Source organism: Sciurus carolinensis, chromosome 12, assembly GCF_902686445.1.
Source record: "Sciurus carolinensis chromosome 12, mSciCar1.2, whole genome shotgun sequence".
NCBI classification, from domain to species: Eukaryota; Metazoa; Chordata; class Mammalia; order Rodentia; family Sciuridae; genus Sciurus; species Sciurus carolinensis.
In genome coordinates, this window is record NC_062224.1 from 56,091,213 (window position 1) to 56,113,435 (window position 22,223).

General features: G+C 35.3%; 1 pseudogene; it reads left to right on the forward strand.

Annotated features, from left to right (window-relative positions):
• The first annotated feature begins 4,068 nt into the window (after positions 1 to 4,068).
• Positions 4,069 to 5,044, forward strand: LOC124961353 (E3 ubiquitin-protein ligase Mdm2-like; annotated as a pseudogene).
• Positions 5,045 to 22,223: the final 17,179 nt, after the last annotated feature.

The window sequence follows — 22,223 nt, forward strand, 5'->3', positions numbered from 1 at the left end:
ACAGCAAGACCCTGTCTTAAAATAAAAAATAAAAAGGACTGGGGATCTAGTTAAATGGTAAAGCTCAATCCCCAGTACTAAATAAATAAATAAACTACTTTCTTATTTCCTTTAAATCAGAGTTGTTATTTTATACCATGTTCATTTAGACATTTAGTTTTTGTTGCTAATAGGAATGTGGTAATTTCTCCTACTGCTGTTCTTTTATCTTCTAGTTTCTTTATGTATTTTAATTTCACAAGAAATTTAAGCTCCAAGAGAAAAATACTAAGCATTAACATTTTAAAGTTTTGGTTTTTTTTCCAGTACTGGGGATTGAATGCAGGGATACCTCATCACTGAGTTATATTCCAGCCTTTTTATTTTGAGACAGGATCTCACTAAGTTGCCAAGGCTGACCTCAAACACGTAATGTGATTCTGCTGTCTGAGCCTCCTAAGTAGCTAGTATTACAGATGTATGCCACCACAGCTGGCTAAATTTTTTTAAAATGATATGTATAATTTACTCAAATACAGAAGATATTCTAGAAAAAGAGTACTAGTTAGATAACATCAACTACCAATTAACTCCTGAGTAAAACCAAATTTTTTCTTTAAAAAAATTCTAAAACTGGGCTGGGGATATAGCACAAGGCCAAGGCCCTGGGTTCAATCCCCAGCACCACAATTAAAAAAAAAAAAAAAATCTACAACTAAAACTTCCAAGAAGTTAATGGAAATTTTTTTTTCTTTTAATCTCAGTTATAAAAAAGGCTATTTTATCCCTAGGCATAGATTTCCTAAAACAAGACAATGTTGACTTCTTTGCCAATAACTCAATCCCTTTAAGATGACATTCAAGGGTCCAAATTAACATCTTCAGCCCTTTTTGCCAGAGGAATGCACTCTCAAGCTTCCTTTAATAGAAATAAATAATTTCTTGATCCCCTTAAGATTTAAATTTTTTTCAGCATTTTTGTATGTTATACAAGTAATTTACCATTAATGATATTATGCATAATTATGTAGCTAGAATTTTTAATAAGATGCATAATATGTAGAATATTTTGCCCTTTCCTTCCTCTTTAAAATTGTAGACTGATTAACCATTTTTAATGGGCATGATCTGTTGAAACCAAATTTAAAATATTTTATCACATCATGCTTATTATGGAATTAGAATGTTCACTAAAATATAGGATAATGAGTTCTGCTTCAGATAGTGGTGAACTAGGTAATTTGGACCAATCACTCCCCTTGAGAACAACTAGAACAACTAGAATTGGGAAACATTTCTTTGAAGGCATTTGAGAGTAAATACAATGATGAAGTATGAACATGACAGATTCTGGAGTAGGACTTAGGTTGAGGTAGGTCACCCCAACTTTTGAAGCCAGTTTCCAGAGATGTAAGCATATACTGGTTCCAGAAGGGAAGATTAAGAAGCTGAGAAGCTTAAATGGTAATTAGGGCTAAGGGCTGAGTCCCTCTTACTTTGGGTTGGATTACAAAGGACTTCTTCCTAGAAAGATGGGTGAAACAAAGGCAAACAAATTTTTGCTAGGGACTATAGTTCAGCTTCCAATCGTTACAATCCCTGAAATTAAACTAAGGTAATTCTATATTGCTGGAGCTTCCAAAAACCTACAGAAGCAAAGATGAATACAATGGGGAAAGAAGAAGATAATTTAGACCTTAAATTATGTCTTTAGTATTCCAAATGTATGTGTGACCCACTATAAAATATTACCAGGTTCATGAGACAAGACAATGAAAATGAGAACTAAGAAAAAAAAAAAAAAAAGTAACAAGATTTACCAGATAAAGATTTAAAAATAACTATGTTTTTAATCCCTAGCACTGAAAAACAAAAATTAAAATATGCTCAGCATATTGGGGTATATAAAAACAAGAATTAGAATTTCAGCAGAGAACTAGAAATTATTGATAAGAACTAAATTCTAGAACAAAAAATGAACAAAACTTACTTCAAGGATTAACAATAGAGTAGTCTAATAAAAGAGAAAATCAGTGAACTGAAAAATACATTAGAAGGAAATATTCATAATGAATCATTGAGATGAAAAATGGAAAAAACAGAGTTGAGATAGTAAGAGTAATACATCTCAGAAAACAAGGGAAGAATAGGGTATTAGCAATACACCAACTGGCTTTCAAAACCTAATAAAAGCCACTAGCTCACAGATTCAGAGAGTGTCATTAACTTTAAGTAGAATAAGTAAATATTAGTAAAAATGAATGCAAATCTACATACTTCATAGTAAAGTTTTTGAAAATAGTAAAGAAAGTAAAATTATGGAAGAAAGTGAGAGAGGAATAAAGGCAAATTGTCTTCCTGTGTAATGCAAGTAGACTGACTTCACTCAGCTTTACAGTAGCTGTGGGAAGAGGATCAGGAAACAGAATGATACATTCACACTCCTGAAACAAAATAAATGCCAACAAATTTTCAATCAAAAGAAAATGTCCTTTTGGAAGGATAGTTAAATGTCATATAAGGTTTTGACAAACAAAAACTGAATCAATCATAGTAGACTCACACTGAACTATTGAAGAATATTCTTTAAGCAAGAGGAAAGCAAATGAGAGTTCCAAGATAGAGAAAAGATGGAGAGCAATAAGAATGGAAAATCTGTGGATAACCTATGTGAATACTATAAGAGGATAAAGCAATAACAGCATCATAGTTTAAATACATAGATGATAAAATTGACATAAAAGAAATATAAAAGTAGAAAGGAAAATAAATACGGTTCTGTAAAGTACTTAAGTTGCTTGGGAGAAGGTATAAGAAATAATCATTTAACTCTAGTAAGTCAGGGATATATATTATAATATCTGTGTTAACCACTAAAAGATAATAACATATATGACTATGGACCAATACAGGAGGAAAAATGAGAATAATAAAAATAACTAGATCTAAAAGAAAACATGAAAAGGTGGGACAAATAGAAAAATGGTAGCTTTAATTCTAAATATATCAATATATATGAAACATTTGATAGATTAGATACTCTAAAAGATGTAAGTTGTCAGAATGGATAAAATAAAGCAAAACCCAACAGTATATTGTAACAAGAATCACATTTAATATAAGGACACCAAATTTTGGAGATAAAATGATGGAAAAACATTTATAATACAAAAGCTAACCAGGAAAATGGTGGCATGTATAATTCAAAAGCTATAGAAATATTAAAGTACACTTCAAGAAAATTAAGGAAATAAGAATCTTCACACTAGTTTTATTCATAATAACTCAAAACAGGAAAAAGTCTACTTCCTATCAACAGCAGAATGACTAACAAGCTGTTATAACTGTGTCACAATGGACTAACCCCTGCCATTATAAGGAATAAAATACATTAACATGGATATGTAACTGGCGTAAGGGCAAGGGTTCCCAAGGGAGTCCTAGATCCAGGTTCTTGGCATCCTGACCAAAGAATTGAGCAAGAGATTGGCAGGATAGAGGTTTATTGAAAGCAAAAAAAAAACATTCTTGGAGAACAGAGTGGGCCTGGCTGTGAAACAGCTCAAGGCACTGTCTACACAGTGAAGTTGGCTTTTGATGGGCTGTGTTAGTTCTCCCCCTTCTCCCCTGAAGATCTAGGCTCAATTGGCAACTTGATTGACAGCTGAATTTGACATAATTTCTTCTCTACTGCCCATGCATTTCTTTTTCCCCTACAAAATGCACAGAGGGGGGAGCAAACTTCAATGCTAATTAAACATTAACTAGCAACAAACTTACTTTAGGTCAGTCTCTCTGGCTATTGCACATGCCCAAGTTCTGGGACTTTGCCTTTAAAGTCTTAAATTCCTCTTGTTGTTATCTTGCTTGCTCTCTTTAACTGCAAGATGACCCAGATTTCTCCTCAGAGGAAGATGCTAGGTGAGACTGAGGGGCCCTAGCCCTTCCCATGCCCTAACTCCTACCTAACAGATCCATCTTAAGAGCATAAGTTATAGAAGTTTTGGGGATGGGATACACATTTTATGTTTCCATTCTTATGAAATTCAATAACAGATAAAATGAATCTTTAGTTAAAAATTTAAAACAATGACCTCCCACATCCACTCCTTCCATCGTGATACTGTCCGCCATGTGGTCCTCATCAGAGCTGACCTGAAGCCAACTCCAGGTCTTTGAACCTACAGAACTACGAAAATTCAGATGAATTATCTAGTAAACAACAGGGAAGGTGCTATAAATCTGACAGTATTTCTTCTTCTTCTGAAAAAGCCTGATTCTGTGTAATTATTGAGATACACTGTGAAGGAAACACTAGCTATAAATGGACAAATACTCTTTCAAATCTGGATCTTGATGTTGGTGCAAGTGATGCTGATGATTGGTAGGGTCAAGATTCAGTTTTAGATCAATTTAGTGTAGAATTCAAAGTTGGATTTTTTAATTCAGAAGAATATATCCTCAGTGAAGGACAAGAACTCTCAGATGAAGATGATGAGATATACTGAGTTGCTGTCTAGCGGACATGAAGAAGATCCTGAAGTTTCCTTAGTTGACTAATAGAAGCATACTTTGGGTGATGAAATGAACCTCCCTTCTACCACATTGCCTTTCTTGGGCCTTTCTTGAGCTATGGCTTCCTGAAGATAGAGGGAAAGATACGGGAGGAATCCCCCAGAAAGCCAAATTAGAAAACAGCCCAAGCGAGAAGAGGGCTTGTGTGGATATTCTTGATTAATTGTTAAGAAAGAAAAGGAAAAACAGAACAAAACCACAGTAATGATTCCTGAGAGTCACATGTTTAGGAAAATGATGATAAAAGTCACATGAGCCTCCTAATCCCAAGAAAGTAAGGATTATGCTCAGCCATCAATTTCTAAGAGCACTATTTATAGGAATCAAGAAGATGTCAGTTTAAGAGAAAAGCATAAGACAGAAAAGAAGGTATGAAATCTAATTTCCTTTTAATGCCATTGAACCTCGTGTAATTTTCCAAGGTCCATCTAAAAATGATTGCATGGTTCATGGCAAAACAGGCTGTTTTACACAACTGCAAAGAAGCTAAAGGAATAAGCCCTCTTCAGCATATAGAACACAAAATCAAATGATTGTGATGTCAGATTTCTCATGGGTGGCTTGCTCTTAAATGTAGAATTATATATTTCTAACTACATAACCCTAACAATTTAGGCAATATGATATTTATTTACATATATCAAAGTAAAAAAAAAAATAATGGTGCCTCTGGAAGGGAGGGCAGCTGTTCAAGATTGACTGGGAAGGGATATGAAATAACTTTGTTGGATGATAAAAGTGCTCTTCACCTGGTAGGTTTTGTATTATGTAGATATGTATATATGTCATAATTTATTAAATGATATTTCTGCATTTCATTGAATGTGAATTTTCTCAAAAACTTAAGACTATAAACAAATATTCTAGTTAATGATATGCATGCTAATGAGATTATTAATGTCTACTTTGAAAAAGATAATTTTTTTTTTACTTTTTTTATCAGATGGACAGATGAATAGAAGAATGGACTGATCGATGGATATATAAGAGAGCAAACCTAATAACATGTTAATTATAGAATATAAGTGGTAGGTCTATGGGTTTTCATTATAGAATTCTTTCTATTTCACTGAATGATTTTTTCCATAACAAAATGTGTGTGCAGGGGTGGGGAGTGTCAGTTGAAGAAATCAATTTGGTGTTTTAGATAAATTAAAGAAGCCCTGTATAAATGCAAATATATATTTATGTTCATGGCTTCAAAGGTGCAATATTGTGAAAATAACAGTTCTTTCCTTATTAATCATCTAATGCAGCATAACAAACAACCAGGAAAAAAGGGGTTTAAGAAAATAGTCATTTTATTTGGTCATGACTCTGTAGGTAGCAATTTGGGATGGGCCCTGGTGGACATTTCTTCTGATCTTATCTGCAGTAAGTGGCTTCAATGAGTGACTGAATGGTCTAAATGACCTCCCTTATATTTCTTTTGTTTGCCGCCAGCTATTGGCTGGATCTTTCCTTCTGTGCAGTCTCTAATCCCCAAAGAGGTTAGGCCATGATTTTATTTAAAAAAAATTATATAGGTACATCATAATTACACCTAACTGTGAGATTTGTTGTTACATATTTGTATATTCACTTAACATATAATTTGGTCTATTTAATTCCACAGTATTTCCACTTTCCCTCCCCTCTTTCCTCCCTCTGAACCACTTCCTCTACTCTACTATTCTCCCTCCTAGTTTTCATGAGATCCTCTTCCACCTTTCTTTTTTCATTTTTCCCTCTAGTTTTCACTCATGAGAAAAAATACATGACTCTTGACTTTCTAAGTCATGGCTTATTTTGCTCAACATAATGCTCTCAAGTTTCATCCATTTTTCTGCAAATGACATAATTCTCCTTTATGGCTGAATAAAACTACATTATATATATATTTATATAACATTTTATTCATTCATTCTTCTGTTTGCAGACAACTTGTCTGGTTCCAAAGTTTAACTATTGTGAATTGAGCCATTATAAACTTGGCTTTGCATGTATTATTATAGTAAACTGACTTTAATTCTTTCAGATAAATATGGAGGAGTGGTATAGCTGGGAATATATAGTGTTTCCATTTCTAGTTTTCGGGGAGACCTCCATACTGATTTCCACAGTGATTGTATTAATTTACAGTACCACCAATAGTGTGTAAGTGTTCTTTTTCCCCACATCCTCACCAGCATTCATTATTATTTGTATTCTTGATGACTGCCATTCTAACTGGAGAAAAAAATCTGTGTAGCTTTGATTTGTATTTTCCTGATTGCTAAAGATGCTGAACATATTTTCATGTATTTGTTGTAGGCCATGACTCTACCAGGATGATCTCAAGATTCCAATAAAGCAAGAACAGAAACCACAACATCCCTTGAAGTTTAGGCTGAGAACTCACACGTCATATCTGCTGCACTGTATTAGTCAATTTAAGCCACAAGGCAAATTCTTACTCAAGAGAGTAGGAAAATAGTCATAATACAAAGTGGGGTATGCATACAAAAATAGGAGGAATTCATGGCTGCTTTTCTATTAACACACTCCTTGCTATTGTTTGGATGTGGTTTGTTCCCCAAAGGTTCATGTGCTGTAAGCTTGGTCCCCCATGTGTGGTGTTGAGGTGGTGGCACATTAAGAGGTGGGGCCTAATGGGTATCTAGATCATGGGGACTCTATCTTCATGAATGGACTATGCTGTCTCCTGGGAGCAGATCTGGTCTAATGGGATTAGATTCATTGCAAGAATGAGTTTTTATAAGGAAACCCCTGTACCTCCCATAAGTCTCTCCTCTGAACTCAGTGATTTCCCTTTTTTATTCCTTGCCTTTTTGATTCCTTGAAGCTGTTTGGACTTTCCAACAACTAAAATAGCCAAATAAATGTCCTTTTTTAGAAGAAAACACCTAGACTCAGATATTTTACGATTGTAATGCAAAATTGACTATGATGTTCCTCAAATGTGTCTTTAAATTCATTGTTATCCCAATAACAATCATCATTTTTCAAAAATTTGACTTGGCAAGTTGATTACAAAATTTATTTAAGAATATCAAAAGGGTTAATATTAACCAGGATACTCTTGAAGAAGATGATGAAAAATAGGCTTGCTTGATTATAGGTCAGGACAATACAAAGCTACAGTAATTAACATTGTATGATAATTGGCATAAGAATAGATAGAGCCATAGAATAGAGTAAGAAGCACAGAAAGCAACACTCATATATCTAGATGTTTTATTTATATACAGGTAGCACTGCAGCACAATATAAAACAGGTTATCTTTTCAGTCAATGGTACTGAGAGAATTAATTATCTATATTTAGAATGTTCCCTACCTCACACCATGCATAAAAATGTCATATAATTGTAATTCTAAATTTAAAAGGAAAATATTAAGTAATTTTAAAATAAAACAAAGATATATTTCTTCACAAACTCAGGATAGAGAAATAATTCTTAAACAGTATATAAAAAGTACTGAGCACAAAATAATGGGTAAATTGAACTATATTAAAGTTTTAAAATTCCTATTCATCAAAGACACAATTAAGAAACTGAAAAAGAAAATAAATGAAGTGAAAAAAGAAAGCTATAGAAAGGTAAACGTTTTTTTCACTTATAACTAAGGACTTAGATCCACAATAAAAGAAGAACCCCAACAAAGCAATAATAAAAATAAAGGTAATATAGTAGAATAGGCAAGAGACATGAATTGATATTTCACAAAAGAGGATATTTAAATAGCCTGTACATTTATGAAAAGGGGCTCAATCTCTTTAGCAGTCAGGATAATGCTAATTAAAACTTTATTCGATGTAAGAATCAATGAAAAAGCTCCTTGAATTAATAAGGGATTATATCAAGGTTGTACAATACCAGATTAACATATAATCCCAGTGGATTAGGAGACTGGGGCATGCAGAACTCAAGTTATAAACCAGCAATTTAGCAAGGCCCTAAGCAATTTAATAAAATAAAATGAAAATTTAAAAAGGATGGAGATGTGGCTCAGCAATTAAGCACCCCTGGGTTCAATCCCCAGTACCCAGGGGGAAGAAAACACATACACACATACACAAGGTTAACCTACAGAAGTCAATTGCTTTCCTATACATCAGTAATAAACAAGTGGGAGTGAAATTAAATACTCAATACCACCTAACATTAGCCCTTTCCAGAATGAAATAGGTATAAATAACAAAATATGTACAAGAGCTACCTGAAGAAAACTACAAAACTCTGATGAAAAAAAATCAAAGGAAAACTAAATAAGTGGAGAGAAAGTCTATGTTCCTGAAGTCAAAACCTTGAAACTGCATGTTACAGCATCAAAAAATAGACCCCAAGCTGCTGTCATGACCTGATATTTATAATTATTATATGTTGCACCTTAAATAATAAACTAGTTCCTTTTAATAATTTCTTTGTTTTGTTTCTGGATAATGAGCTATAAGAAAAAGGTTTGAGCTGTTACTTACAGGTTCTTCTCTGAAAATAACACATTGTAGGTGTGTATCATCTTATTTCCAACATGCAAAAAGCAAAATTAATTATAACTATCATTAAAATTTTTCTTGTTTAAATTTATTTTGAAATGCTATTTTGATGTGCTATTTAAGAATTTTGATTCATGGATTAAATGCATGAATCTAATTATGATTTTGAGGACATTTATTAAGCTAAAATTTAACATCCTCATTGCCTAGTTGCTTTTCGACATTAATATCTCTTTTGATTCCTATCTTCAGCCAGTCCATTATGAGTGCAAATTGAAATAGAAATATGGTTAAAACAAAAACTGAGTGAGATCACTGCTTATCCATCTGACCTTCATTAATTGACACACATGTCCATACTACACATACTCGTAGCTCTCAAGTGCATGTGTTTTAGGAAGAGAAATACTTTTAAAATTAATTCTTTTATTTTCAAAACCAGAAACTTGCATCATAAGGTAATACTGCTTTAATGACAGGACCACTCAAGACATGTACAGCTTTTTGGGCTCTCATTAACAACCAATTGAAAAATACTATCCCACAAGAACTAACTAAAATCTAATTATTCAGTTTTTGCTTCTTGCATAGGCTAAATTCTAAGCAAGCCTGACTCCTCCCTAACCCTAACAGGACTGAAATTTCCTCTTACTTTCCTTTTTTCATGCTCCTGTCCTTCAAATATTATACAGAGTTATTAACAGTGTCATTCTTCATGCTTGAGTGATTTTACTATCTCTACAAAAATCTTTTCCTGTGCTTCTCTCACCAGCAATAGGGACTTCCATGTCTTTGGGTTCCATAGCATTGTGTTATTTTTCCTGAACCTCCCTTGCAGTGTTTAACACATTCTACATTGGATTACAGTTGCTTCAGGTATTTGTATGTCTTTCCAGATTTTCATGTTTTGGTGTAGAGTTCTAGGTGAGAGAGAATTTTGGTGTTAGGGATGTCAGTGGGTGTCAATGAGGTCAAACAGAGAGAGCATGTAAGATGAAAAGAGCAGAAACAGAACCCCCAGGAATATCAGCATTGAGAGAAAAAGACTGGGTAGAGAAGAAGCTTAGAAGAATAAAAACAAGAGAGGTAGAACAATCAGAAGAAAAGTTGCTATCACAAAAGCCAAAGCTTTTAAGGAAGAAACTATGGCATGTAATTTGACAATGAGATCAAGTATAATAACAGGAAACTTTTTGTTTTAGCTTGTGATTTTTGTTTTGTTTTGTTTTTATACTGGGAAATAGAACCCTGGGGTGCTTTATCACTGAACTACATCCCCAGCTTTTATAGTTTGTTTGGGTTTTTTTGTTTGTTTGGGTTTTTTGATACTAGAGATTGCTTTATCACTGAGCTACTTTCCCCAACCCTTTTTTAAAATTAATTAATTAATTTTTATTTTGAGACAGGTTCTCTCTAAGTTGCTTAGGACCTCCTTAAGTTGCTGAGGCTGGCTTTGAACTTGTAATCCTCCTGCCTCAGTCTCCCAAATCACTGGAATTATAGGTGTGCGCCATTGCACCTGGCACTTGTGACGTTTTCATTCAACTCTTTTGTGGCTCGGAGGATGTTCAGACATATAGTCTGTATTTCTCTTTCAAAAAATAACATTTTTGGCTTTGAAAGTAGAAAAGCTAGATATAGAATGGTGGGGGAGTACTTTCAAGATAGGAGGAGCTTAAACATGTTTAAAGACTTTGAGACGTGAAACAGGAGAGGAAGGAACCAAAAAATGAAGATAGAGGAGATACCCGTGGTATTTGGTGGAGTCAGATCTGCCTTAAGCTGAAGCAATTCCCACCTTCCATTGTGGCAGAATCAATGAAGAAGTGGGTACAGAAATGGATAATTCAGTGGTTGCAATGGGAGAATGTGGAAGGAGTTTCCACCACTTTGCCTCAGTTTTCCCCATGAATGTATTAGCATTTAATTTTATTTTATGACAATAATGGGTTTATTTTGGCTCAAGTATTTATTATTTATCAGGACCGTGTTAAGCTCTAGACATAAATTTTCTCAATGAATGGGTTTTTATCTCCTTTCACATTTAATCTAAGTTTTAGGCATTTTGTTTGTTTGTTCAGTGCTTGGGATCAAACCCAGAACCTCATGCATGTTGATAAGTGTATACTTACTGAGCTACAACCCTTACCCTCCTTTGAAAACACAGAATTCAAGAGTTAAATACTTTGTCGAAATTCACATCTTCAGGAAGTGGAGGAGCTAAGAATTAAATCCATGTCTATTTGATTCTTGAGCCCACCTTATGAACAAGTACATTTTAGAATCATCAATGGGAACTGGTTATGGGGTTTTGATATATGGTTGAAGAGGGATGAGAAAATTTTAATATTTTTGAAGAGTAGAAGAGAGAATTTTCTAGACATAATAGATTGCCAGGTAGCGTTTAAGGTCCTACTGAGTTTTAAAAACCACAGGTTTGCAATAGCTTTAGTCTAGAGTTGTGGAATCTTCTCTCATCTCTTGTAGAAATGAGAAGCTCCACAGTCTGCCTGAAATCTTGCAGAATGAACCTGATGGGCATCTAGGGGGCAAGTGATTCAGTGGCAGAGCAAGAACCACAGGATGTAGGCTGAGAGGAAAGATGACAAAGCTAGAAGGGTACTGATTAGCGTCAAAAAGTGGCCATCAATCACTTCATACTGTCAAAGGCATATTGAAAAGTAAGAGTGATTGGGCTTAGTGTTAGAGTGTTAGCAAGTGTAAGACCCTGGGTTCCATCCCCAACTGTGGACAGCGTGATTTGAACCATGGTTTCTGAATCCCTCATGGCTGTGTTTGAGCTGGGAACTGCCTGTGTGAAGGTGCAGGTCAAGATGTCCCAGTTGCTATGGTGACACCCAGTCAGAGGAGACTACTTGGAGAGGCACGAAGCTGTATCGGTCAAAACCTTGAGCTTGGTCACCAACTCCCAGGGGTTAGAGAATTCTGGGCATAACAAGATGAACTTGATGTCTCAAAAGTTTCTCCATGTCCTTCAGATTGCCTGCTTTGCTGAAACTTTCCCACAAATAACCTTTAGATGAAACCTGTATAATAAAAGTGCTGAGCTAGCCTAACCCCAACACTACAGAAAAAAAAAAAAAAAGTAAAAAAGTGATTCACAAGTTGTAGATTGTGGTCAGTGTGAGTTAATGAAATTTAAAAATTTGGAGGTATAGCTGTAACTTAATGGTAGCACAATGCTTAGCATGCAAAAGGTCCTGGGTTTAATCCCCAACATAAACACAGAAAGGAAAGAAGAAAGGAAGGAAGGGAAAGAAATAGAAGAGGAACAATTCTAGGTAATAACAAAATACAGTTAAAGGGTTACGGTAAAAGATTTCTGGGAGAAATTTTGAAAGGTGAAAATTTCTGGAGGTGAAATTTATTAAAACTGAGATCAGGGAACTCTAATGTTGTGAGTTAAATGAATTATTCACAAGATATCGAAGATGGTTTGACTGAGTTTGATTGAAAACACCCTGGACCAGAACTTCACAGTAAATATGGAGAAGACCAGAAGTTCAGGAAGAGAAAAGATAATATAGTAACAGAGAGGGTCCTTGTACATGAGGGTAACAGAATTATGATTTTGAAAGGACAATAAGGGAAAAATGCTAAATGAGGAGGGTGAAAGAGAAGGTAAAATATTTAGAGACCAAAGGAACTGCACATTATCTCACTGTTCCATCTAATAGTGCAATTCAAAATTGCAATAAAAGGGCTGTAATATTTTTAAATTTTTTAAATTTAATTATTTTTTTTTATTTTTACAGACTGCATTTTGATTCATTGTACACAAATGGGGTACATCTTTTTGTTTCTATGGTTGTGCACAATGTAGATTCACACCATTCATGTATGTATCATACATGTACATGGGGTAATGATGTCTGCAAAATATTCTTTAGTAGTTGTCAATGGATCTTTTATTTATTTATTTATTTATTTATTTATTTATTTATTTATTTATGTGCAGTGCTGAGGATGGAACCCAGGGGCTCACACATGCCAGGCAAGTGCTCTACCACTGAGCCATAGTTCCAGCCCCTGAGGGTTATAACAATTTGATGCTAGATAAAAATAAGAAAGAAATATGAACCAGAGTACTTCCAGGCTCTGAGCACTTCAGCAGTGTCCAACATTTCAAACAAAGCCAACCTCAGCTACATGACATTTGCCGTTCAATTCACTTATATGTCATAAATGTATTTTGTTTGCTTTGTTCTCTTATTCATTTTTAGCCACCTAAACTATAAAGTTTTTGAGGATAAGAAAACTTCATACTTTTAAAAATCTGAATTGAATTACTGGATTAAATCTGGTGAAGGATACAAATGCTAGCCATAACGCTCTGGCTATCTTTATTCTATAATATCCTGAAACCCCATCTGCTATTGAAATCAGCCCAGATTTGAGGACAAGCCCACCCATCTTTCTGTGTGGGGCCAGGATATTTTTTGCCATGTCTTATCACATTTTAGGATGACATAATTAGAGCTATTCTAGTCTAGCAGACTTTACTCCCACTAAGCTGAGAACAGATCATAATAATTACCAATGTGATAATAATTGCCAATGGCAATTTTTACATGAGACAAAAAATAAACTGTCAAAAATATATAGGCCAAAGTGAATCTTTTCAATATAAGTAAAGACTCAAAAAAGAGAGTTATAGACTTTGACCAGCAAATCTGTTGAACATTTTCCCCCAGGGCGCTTCTCCATTTTCTTCAGTTCTCTGCTCAAATGTGACCGTATAGTAGAATCATTTCCTACCATGCCCATTTGAAATAGTTCCTTCCCACCTGCTTCCCACCTCTACCTGTGACTCTCTTCCCTGTTCTTTGTAGCACTTATCATCAGTTGATCAAGCTCATTTGCTTGTTTGTTTTTTGGTTTTTTTTTTTTTTTGGGGGGGGGGTCGTGTTAATCTGTTGCTCCTCCCTAGAAGGTAAGTTTCTTCCTCTTCCCTGCAACCCCCTAGCTGGTACTCTAGTTGAATTGTGTACTATGTCCCCAAGATCTATAACAGTACCAGGTACAAAGGAGGCATCTGTAAGGATTTGCTGAATGGCAGCTTTTTATACATGATATAATGGGAAAAGTATAGGACTTGGAATTAGAATATCATTGCTGAGTCCAGGTTATGCTAACTCATAAGCTGTGTAACCTTAGATAAGTTACTAAATCTTCCTGATCTTTAAATTTCTTATCTATAAAATAGGAGTGTTACCAGTCCTATTTACCTATCACTGTTTTAAAAACAATAGTGTACTGATAGGGTGTGATATTTTTATGGGCTTTTGGCATGGTGTGGCTGCTCCATAAGAGCTGATGTGTCCCATGACTTTTGTCCTATAGCCACCATGTTCTAATTGAAGAAACAATTTGTCTCTCACTAGCTGACCCATTTTCACTGCTCTGATGGGGAATAAGGCTGTGGAAATTGAAAAACAAAGAGCAAATGTGAATCTCAATCTGATAATTCACAGGACCACCAGGAACGAGGTCTCCTGAACTCCCAGCCTCTTCAGTTCCTTTTGCTTAGCCTGAACTGTGAATTCAGAAACTGGATATGTCTACCAGTCATCCCTTCAAAGAATCATTTTTATTAGCAGAAAAATCGGTCAGCAAATACTAGTAACACTTAGGAAAAAATGTAAAATATTGGGCCTGTGGGATTTGGTGCCTGTGGCTAGCTCCCTGTTACAGAGAACATCCTTACAAATTACCTCCTCAATGGCTTCTGCCTTCTTCCAGGAATGTCTAAATTACCCCAGTCCCAGAAGGACTAAAACAAAGCTTTCATTTTATACTGCATAAAGGAAGATATTCTTTTTATTCTCAAGTCATTCGTCTGTATAACTTTCAATCATAACTTGATTTTTCTCATCTTATTTCTTAATAGAACAACTCAATATATGAGAAATGCAATTTAACGTGTGTTTTGATTCCTGTATTATATCATTCAGTTTGAAAGCTGAATACTGGGACTACTTTATTTTTGTAACTCATTGGCTTACTTTTACTGAACCGTGCTTTGGTTTTGTCGGATGCTATAATAAACAGCAGAAGAGGACCCACTGTTGCACTTACTCCAGTGTTACAACGATAATTGCATCATCCTTAGGTCATGCACAGTCTTTAACAAGGACTCGAGAACTCTCTGGTCTCTGGGTTAAGAAAGGATATGTTTTGTCCAGAGGACTGATCTGCTCGGATCTCACAGACACCACAGTTGTTTCCTCTTCTCTCTGACGATGTAGGAAGTGTAGAGTCAAATTTACATCCTTCCCTCAGCAACTGTCTTAGGACATGATTATAGTTTACATTCTTGTGCAAATATTCCTCTGGTCCCGATTGCCCAAGTAATTTATTTTATATATTTTTTAAATTAATGTAGATCTTTTGTAGGATAAGATCTATGAATGATTACATAGATAAGTATACACATTTGCAGAAAAAATGAGCAGAGAAGGAACAGAAGTCCTCTGTATTCCTCATGCCTCAACACATATACAGACTTCCCCATTTTTCTACCAGAGTGGTACATGTGTTACAATTGATGAACATGCATCATTATCATTTAGAGCCCATAGTTTACATGAGGGTTCATTCTTGGTGTTGTACTGTCTCTGTGCTTGGACACATGTATAATGCCATATACAACGTCATGTATCTACCATTGTGTCATGCAGAATAATTTCACTCTGTATATACAGATATTTTGTAGTAAAAGTTTTAAAGAATTTTAAAAGTACAAAATTCGTTTTCAAATTTTCTTCTAAGTTTCTACTTGTTTTTCATGCATGGTCTTGTCTCTATGATGTATCTCTGGTGGGTAATAAGTTCCTTCTCTCAAAACTGACCCATTTTTCATCAAGAACAACCAAAATAAGCCAAATCTATTTGCAAATCCAGATTATGGTAGAAATGTTTGAACAAATGCTTATTGGACAGAGTATCTCCTCAAAAAATGGAATTCATAAAACCTCAAGAGTTTTAAGCAATAACTTAGACCTTTCATCAAAAATAGGCATGAAGAGTAAAGAGAAAAGGAATAAACATTCAGAACCTTTGCTCTTTTTCATTACTAAAATCATAAGCCCCCTCCCAAAATAACTTGGGGATGAAAGGCATTTGTCATAACTGATAATTATTTTTGTTAATATAATTCTTAATTTTTAAAAGGATAAATAATTAACAAAGAAGAACATGTTATTAATGAGTTACTTAGAAGGGTTATAAGAAATATGCAGTCATTGGAAAATATTTTCAAAAAATATTTTCATTATGTTCATACATAAAATGTTCCTTTAGGCTTATTTACGTGAGAACATTCAGGAGCTGGGCTGCTATACTATATTGAAAACCTAACCATAGATATGTAGGAAGGATTGTCTAACTTCTAAAATGTTTTCAAATGAAATCTCAGAACTGTCTTTTAACTGGTACAGTAGAAAGAAAAAGTTAAATCTGTCTTCAAACATTTATAATAGCAAATATTGATCAGACTCCTTTCCAGTCCCTCCCCACATCTACTTCAAAGAGTATCACGTCTTTCTGGCCTCCAGAACATCAGTGCACTATACCATTGTGAATTCCAAACATCATTTCCTTCCACCTTCCTTTGAAGACATTTTTCCCATTTCCCTATGCCCATAACCTTCCAAAGTCAATCTCATTTATTTCTGTTTTTTTTTTTTTTTCTTTCTCTTTCTTTCCATTGCATCTCATTCCCTGCCATGATCTGCCTTCTGCAAGCTGAAGGCTCAGGAAAGTCAGTAGGTAATTCTAGTACAAGTCCAAAGGCCTGAGAACTAGAGGAATCAATGATATAAGCCCCAATTCAAATATGAAAACCAAAGAACTAGAAGGACTGATCTCTGAGAGCAGGAGAAGCTGGAAATCCCTAATGAATTTACCCTTCCTCTCCCTCGTCATTCTATCCTGGCCGTCAAATGGTTGGATGGTGCCATAAATATTTGTGGAGGTGGTTCTTTAATCAATCCACCAATTCAAGTGCTAATCTCCAGAAACACTCTCATGGAAACACTCGGAAATAATGTTTCTAGCTATCTGGGCATTTCTTAGCCCAACAAAGTTGACACATAAAATTAACCATCACATTGAATATTGGGAACTTATAAATACCCTGGTAAGTACTTGCAGTGGTAGAGGATCTTTGAAGTTCACGTTGATGAGTATTAAAAATATGAAATAACACTATCAATGACATTAACTTTAATACTATAGTTTAATTTAATTTGTTCTTCATTGTGATAATCCCCCCAATATTATGCTACTATTTATAAATCACTGTTACTCCCATATTTTTGCTTATTTAATAGCTCATTTTCTCAAATTTTAAAATATTTTAGTGATCTGTACACTGTGCCGAGTACATAGTCGGCACTTAATATTCGTTGCATGACTTTAATTTTGTCATCACCATAACAGACTCTATTCCACTATGCCAGATGCTCTTCATATTAGCACTTATTAGTAAAGCAGAATCATGAACCATTCCAGCATGACAAGCAAATCGCATAAACATTACATAAGGAAAAAAACAGACTTTTGATATAGGCTAAAAGAAAAGTGCTTAAACTTAACTTTTCTCTGAGCTTTCACTTTACAAAATTGCAAGCAACAAATTTGATCAAGTTTCTAAAAATCATATCTTTAAAAATACAGAGAAGAAATGATACTGGGTAAATTATATTGCTATATTGTGTGAACATACAACTATGTAACAAAAAATGCCACCATTATGTACAACTATAATGCACTGATTTAAAAAATGTGGAAAAATGCAGGGAAGTTAATATGGCTCTTTTAGTTTCATCATATCCAGATAACACAACTGGGTTTTACTTAGGTGAAATCTCTATCAATGACACCCCAAAGCTAACCCATTGACTGGATTAGGACAGTTGAGAAGTGGTTTTAGTTTAGGGGTCTTTTCTTTGTTTGTCTAAAATGCGTTACAGATTCCCAGGTTCGATCCCCTAACTGCTAATTTAGCTATGTCTGATGTGAGGCCAAGACATCCACATTATTTTAAAGACACTGAGATGATTGTGATGCACAATTTCATGTTTGGACTGGCTGAGATCATTATAGGACACATGATCAGTTTCTAAATGAGTTAGCACACAGACATCTTTAAAAATAAAAATCACCTTTTCTCTTCATCTCAAAGCCAAGATGATATAACACTATATTGAGATAGCTGTTAAGATCAACTCCTGCTAAAAATTGGGAAGTATTCTTCAGTGACAAGCTTAGAATATTGCAACAGAAGTGTCCCATATTTTCATCTCAGAAATTCACGTTATCTGTATGGATCACAAAAATGAGATGAATTATTTTTATGGATATCTGCATGGATCAGAAAATTGATCCATAAAGGCAGGTTTCATCATTGTGCATCCAGATTTGTGGCAGAACAATTTACCTGTGCCTGTAAAGCTTATCTGTAGTCTTAGCTATTTATTCAGTAAACATTTTCTTAGCTCCTGCTTGAGGTCAGAAGCTGTATGGAAACAAAAGAAACTATTATAAGCACCAAAGGTAAGCACTTTCAGAGTTAATCAACCTCAGAAGGAGTGGACACAAAAATAAATAATCTTAATACGTCCAATGATAAAAACAAAAAGGTATCTGAAGGTATTACATTATCACCAAGTACAGGGCAACCAACTGGGGGTGGGGAAACTGGCGAGTTGAGCTTGTAGTGTCATGAACCACATGCTGGAAGATGTTCTGTATGTACTGTCAAAGGAAGGTCTGGGACGGGAGACACATTTAGGGAGCTGAGGCTGTGGCAATGAGTGAGACTTCGCAGGGAAAATATATTGAATGGAAAGTGAAAAGGAGAAGTGGGGGGAGAAAAAGAGCAGGAGAACTCTAAGGAATAAGAGTCGTTCAAGGAGCAGGTACAACTAGAAGTGGTAGTGAAAGAGCCCAGGATGAGTCAGGGGAAGTAGAAGTGCCAGGCAGAAGAGAAGCAGGAGAAATAGCAACTCGCAGAAGGAAGAACTGGTCGACACTTTTAATTTTCAAAGGTCAAATAACAAGAGTAGGATGGTGTATTGTAAGTTCTGAGAACTCAGAGGAATTTAGTGACCTTAAAAAGCAGAGGATGGTGGGAGGAGGGGTGCGGGCGGGAGGCGATGGGGGGAGGGCAGAAATGAGCGGTATCCATTGAGTAGCAAGTGGAGGTGAGGAAGCAGAAACGGAGTAATGGCAACTCCTTCAGGCTGCTTTGCCAGAAAAAAAAAGAAATAGAATCACAGAGGGAGAGACAGATAAGGAAGAGAGATGGGTTCTTCCTTTCTTTTGCTTTAGAACAGGTGGTAAGTGTGGCAGCCATCACTCATCTTATTGAAAGAATTGTTGAACAGAGATCCCTGCAAAATCTGGGCACAGTGGAAATGCTAAATAGAAGTCAGGAACTCAGAGAGGGAGCACCAGACAGTGGAGTCAGCAGAGCTGGAAAGACCTGGCTTCAAATTTGCTAAGTCCCCGAGCAAGTTACTCAGTCTGTGCAAGACTCAGTTTTCTTGTTATGTATTCAGAATAGAATATCCCTTACAAGTTTTTGTGGAAGATTAAATAAAGTACATAGAGTGCACACCACAGTACCAGCCAGTTATGTGCTCCCCTCTCCTTCTGTCATCGTAAGCAAAAATCAAAAGTGAATTTAAAAAAGCATATATTTGTTAACCTTGAAACAAATCTATATACATGGCATTTGAAATTTGCACAAGTACCAAACCAATCAATTTACTCTAACGTAATTTTAGACTTTAAACGTAAGAATGAAAAACATAAATTTTATATTAAAAAAACTACACAAATTAATAGAAATATATACAATGGGTATCTGCAAATTAGATGAAGAAATAAAATAATGCAACTATAACTTCTACGTGACACGTTAGTCCACAAATCAAGTCTGTGAAAGAGAACCTTTTAATGCTTATCTTGACCAACTTTCGTCTCACAACCATAAATCAATTCCAATTGGAAAGCTGTTATTCATTAAGCTCTGTATTAGCTAAAATGAAATATTTCTTGCTGATATATTCTGGGCTCTGCTTAGTAGGTTACTAGTGTTCAAGAAGAGGGGTCGTAGAGGTGGTTCCACATGGACTATGGCTTCTGTTGCATGATCCATAAGGTGAATTCCAAACCTACTGCTCTGAATTCAGACCTTGGTCAGTCTCCTCTACCCAAAAGGAACGATGATGACTGACACATCATGGATAATTGATAATGTTGTCCTTCTCAGCAAAAATCACCTAGTAAAATGATTATTCAGACTCCTGGTCAGGATGTGGTCAAGACAAGAGGATTCAGTCAGGATACACGTGAATGGTGCCACAGTGAGCACAGTTCTCATCAATCAAATAAACTCATGTTCCTATTTATAAAGTTAAGCAGTATTATTCCAGACTATTCATCTTCTAGTATCTAATCAATCATGTCATTCCTGCATCTATATATTCATCCCTCCCTACAGGATAAGAAGATAACCCTCTATTTAGTGACATTTGAAGGATTCCTCCACCAGACTGTTACCTGAAAATATTGGTTCTTGATGGCTAAATATTGAAACTGATATGTACTCTTTTGCATTTTTTGCATTTTTGGTTTTTTGGTACTGGTGATTGAATCCAGGAGTGCTCTTCCATTGAGCCATATTCCCAGTCCTTTTTATGTTTTATTTTGAGACATTGTCTTTCTAAATTTTTGAGGATCTCACTAAATTATTTAGGCTGGCCTTGAATTTGTGAGCCTTTTGCCTCGGTCCCTCAAGTTGCTGGTATTATAGGCATGTACCACCCCACCGGGCAGATATGTGCCCTTTCATCCCTCTCCTGTGAACACACCCAGGAGTACTAATGTGTCTAACTATCTGATACTTCAAAAGGTTGAACAGAAAGGATAAGGTAAGAGGAGGGTGGCAGAGACAGTATGTGTACATGAGGGACGAGCTAAAGAAATGCGCGCTCACACACACACACACACACACACACACACACGGGGCAGATACAACAATGGGAAGCTCTCAGAAGTGAGGGCAAGGAAGGACAAGCCAAGAATTTAAATTGGACTGCAATTAGGTAAACTATCATGATAAGTAGAATAGAGAGAGAAATCTGATACGCCACACATGATTTTTATTTGACTCTGAAATACATATTGTGATACTTTTATAATGGATATACCTACTGAATTGTGTTACAGGTTAACACGGAAAAGAAATGTCATCCTCTGAATACAAACCAGCTGAACAGATGGGGGAGAAAATATTTAGAAGTTTGCGAGGTGTCAGTAGAAAACTTGGCTAAGATCCAAAATATCTCAAGGAGAGATAATGTGATATAAGTTTCGCCTGCTTAGACATTAATTAAATGGTCTATATTTACATGGCTTGTATTTGTATACGTTCAGGATTACTGTGCTCAATTTGATAACATATACTTGTACATTTTATTTGTGTGTTTTTGTACCCTGTAAATTCACCTATTAATGGGTTACCTCCATTTCTATTTTTCTGAGAGACAACAGTATTTTTACTAGATGTCTGAATAAGTAGGTAAAGAATGGAATGGAGTATTAATTTGCTCAAACAAGTTAATACTATATTAGAAAAACTGAAGTTACCCAGGAAAATAAGATGACCTCCACCCTTGAGGTACTTATCACCTGGGAGAAGAAACAGGGATGGAATCATGTGGACAACCAAGTGGGAGAGACACAATGATGGAGGTCATTTCAGGTGCCACATGGACAAGGGAAGCCACTATTCTGAAAAATGCACACCTCTTCTCAACAGTGTCAGGTCTTATCTCTGTAGAGCTCAGAAAGAAGGAAGGAAGGAAATGCACATCACATCAAAAGCAGAAAGACCTGAGCAATATATACAAAGGTTAGCAAGATTCAGAAAAACAGGTAGAGATGAAAGGGACTCATGTTTATACTACCAGTCCCCATTTTTGTATTATGAAATAACAGATGATTATTAAGTTAAAATAAACTTTAATTTATAGCTACATACCATCTGTATTATGTTCTATTTTTAATGTGGCAACATCTTTGAAGAAGGCATTTAATTTAAAAAAGAATGTCGTATCTACTTTTAGAATTTTTTTCCTATAAAAAAGGCCATAGAC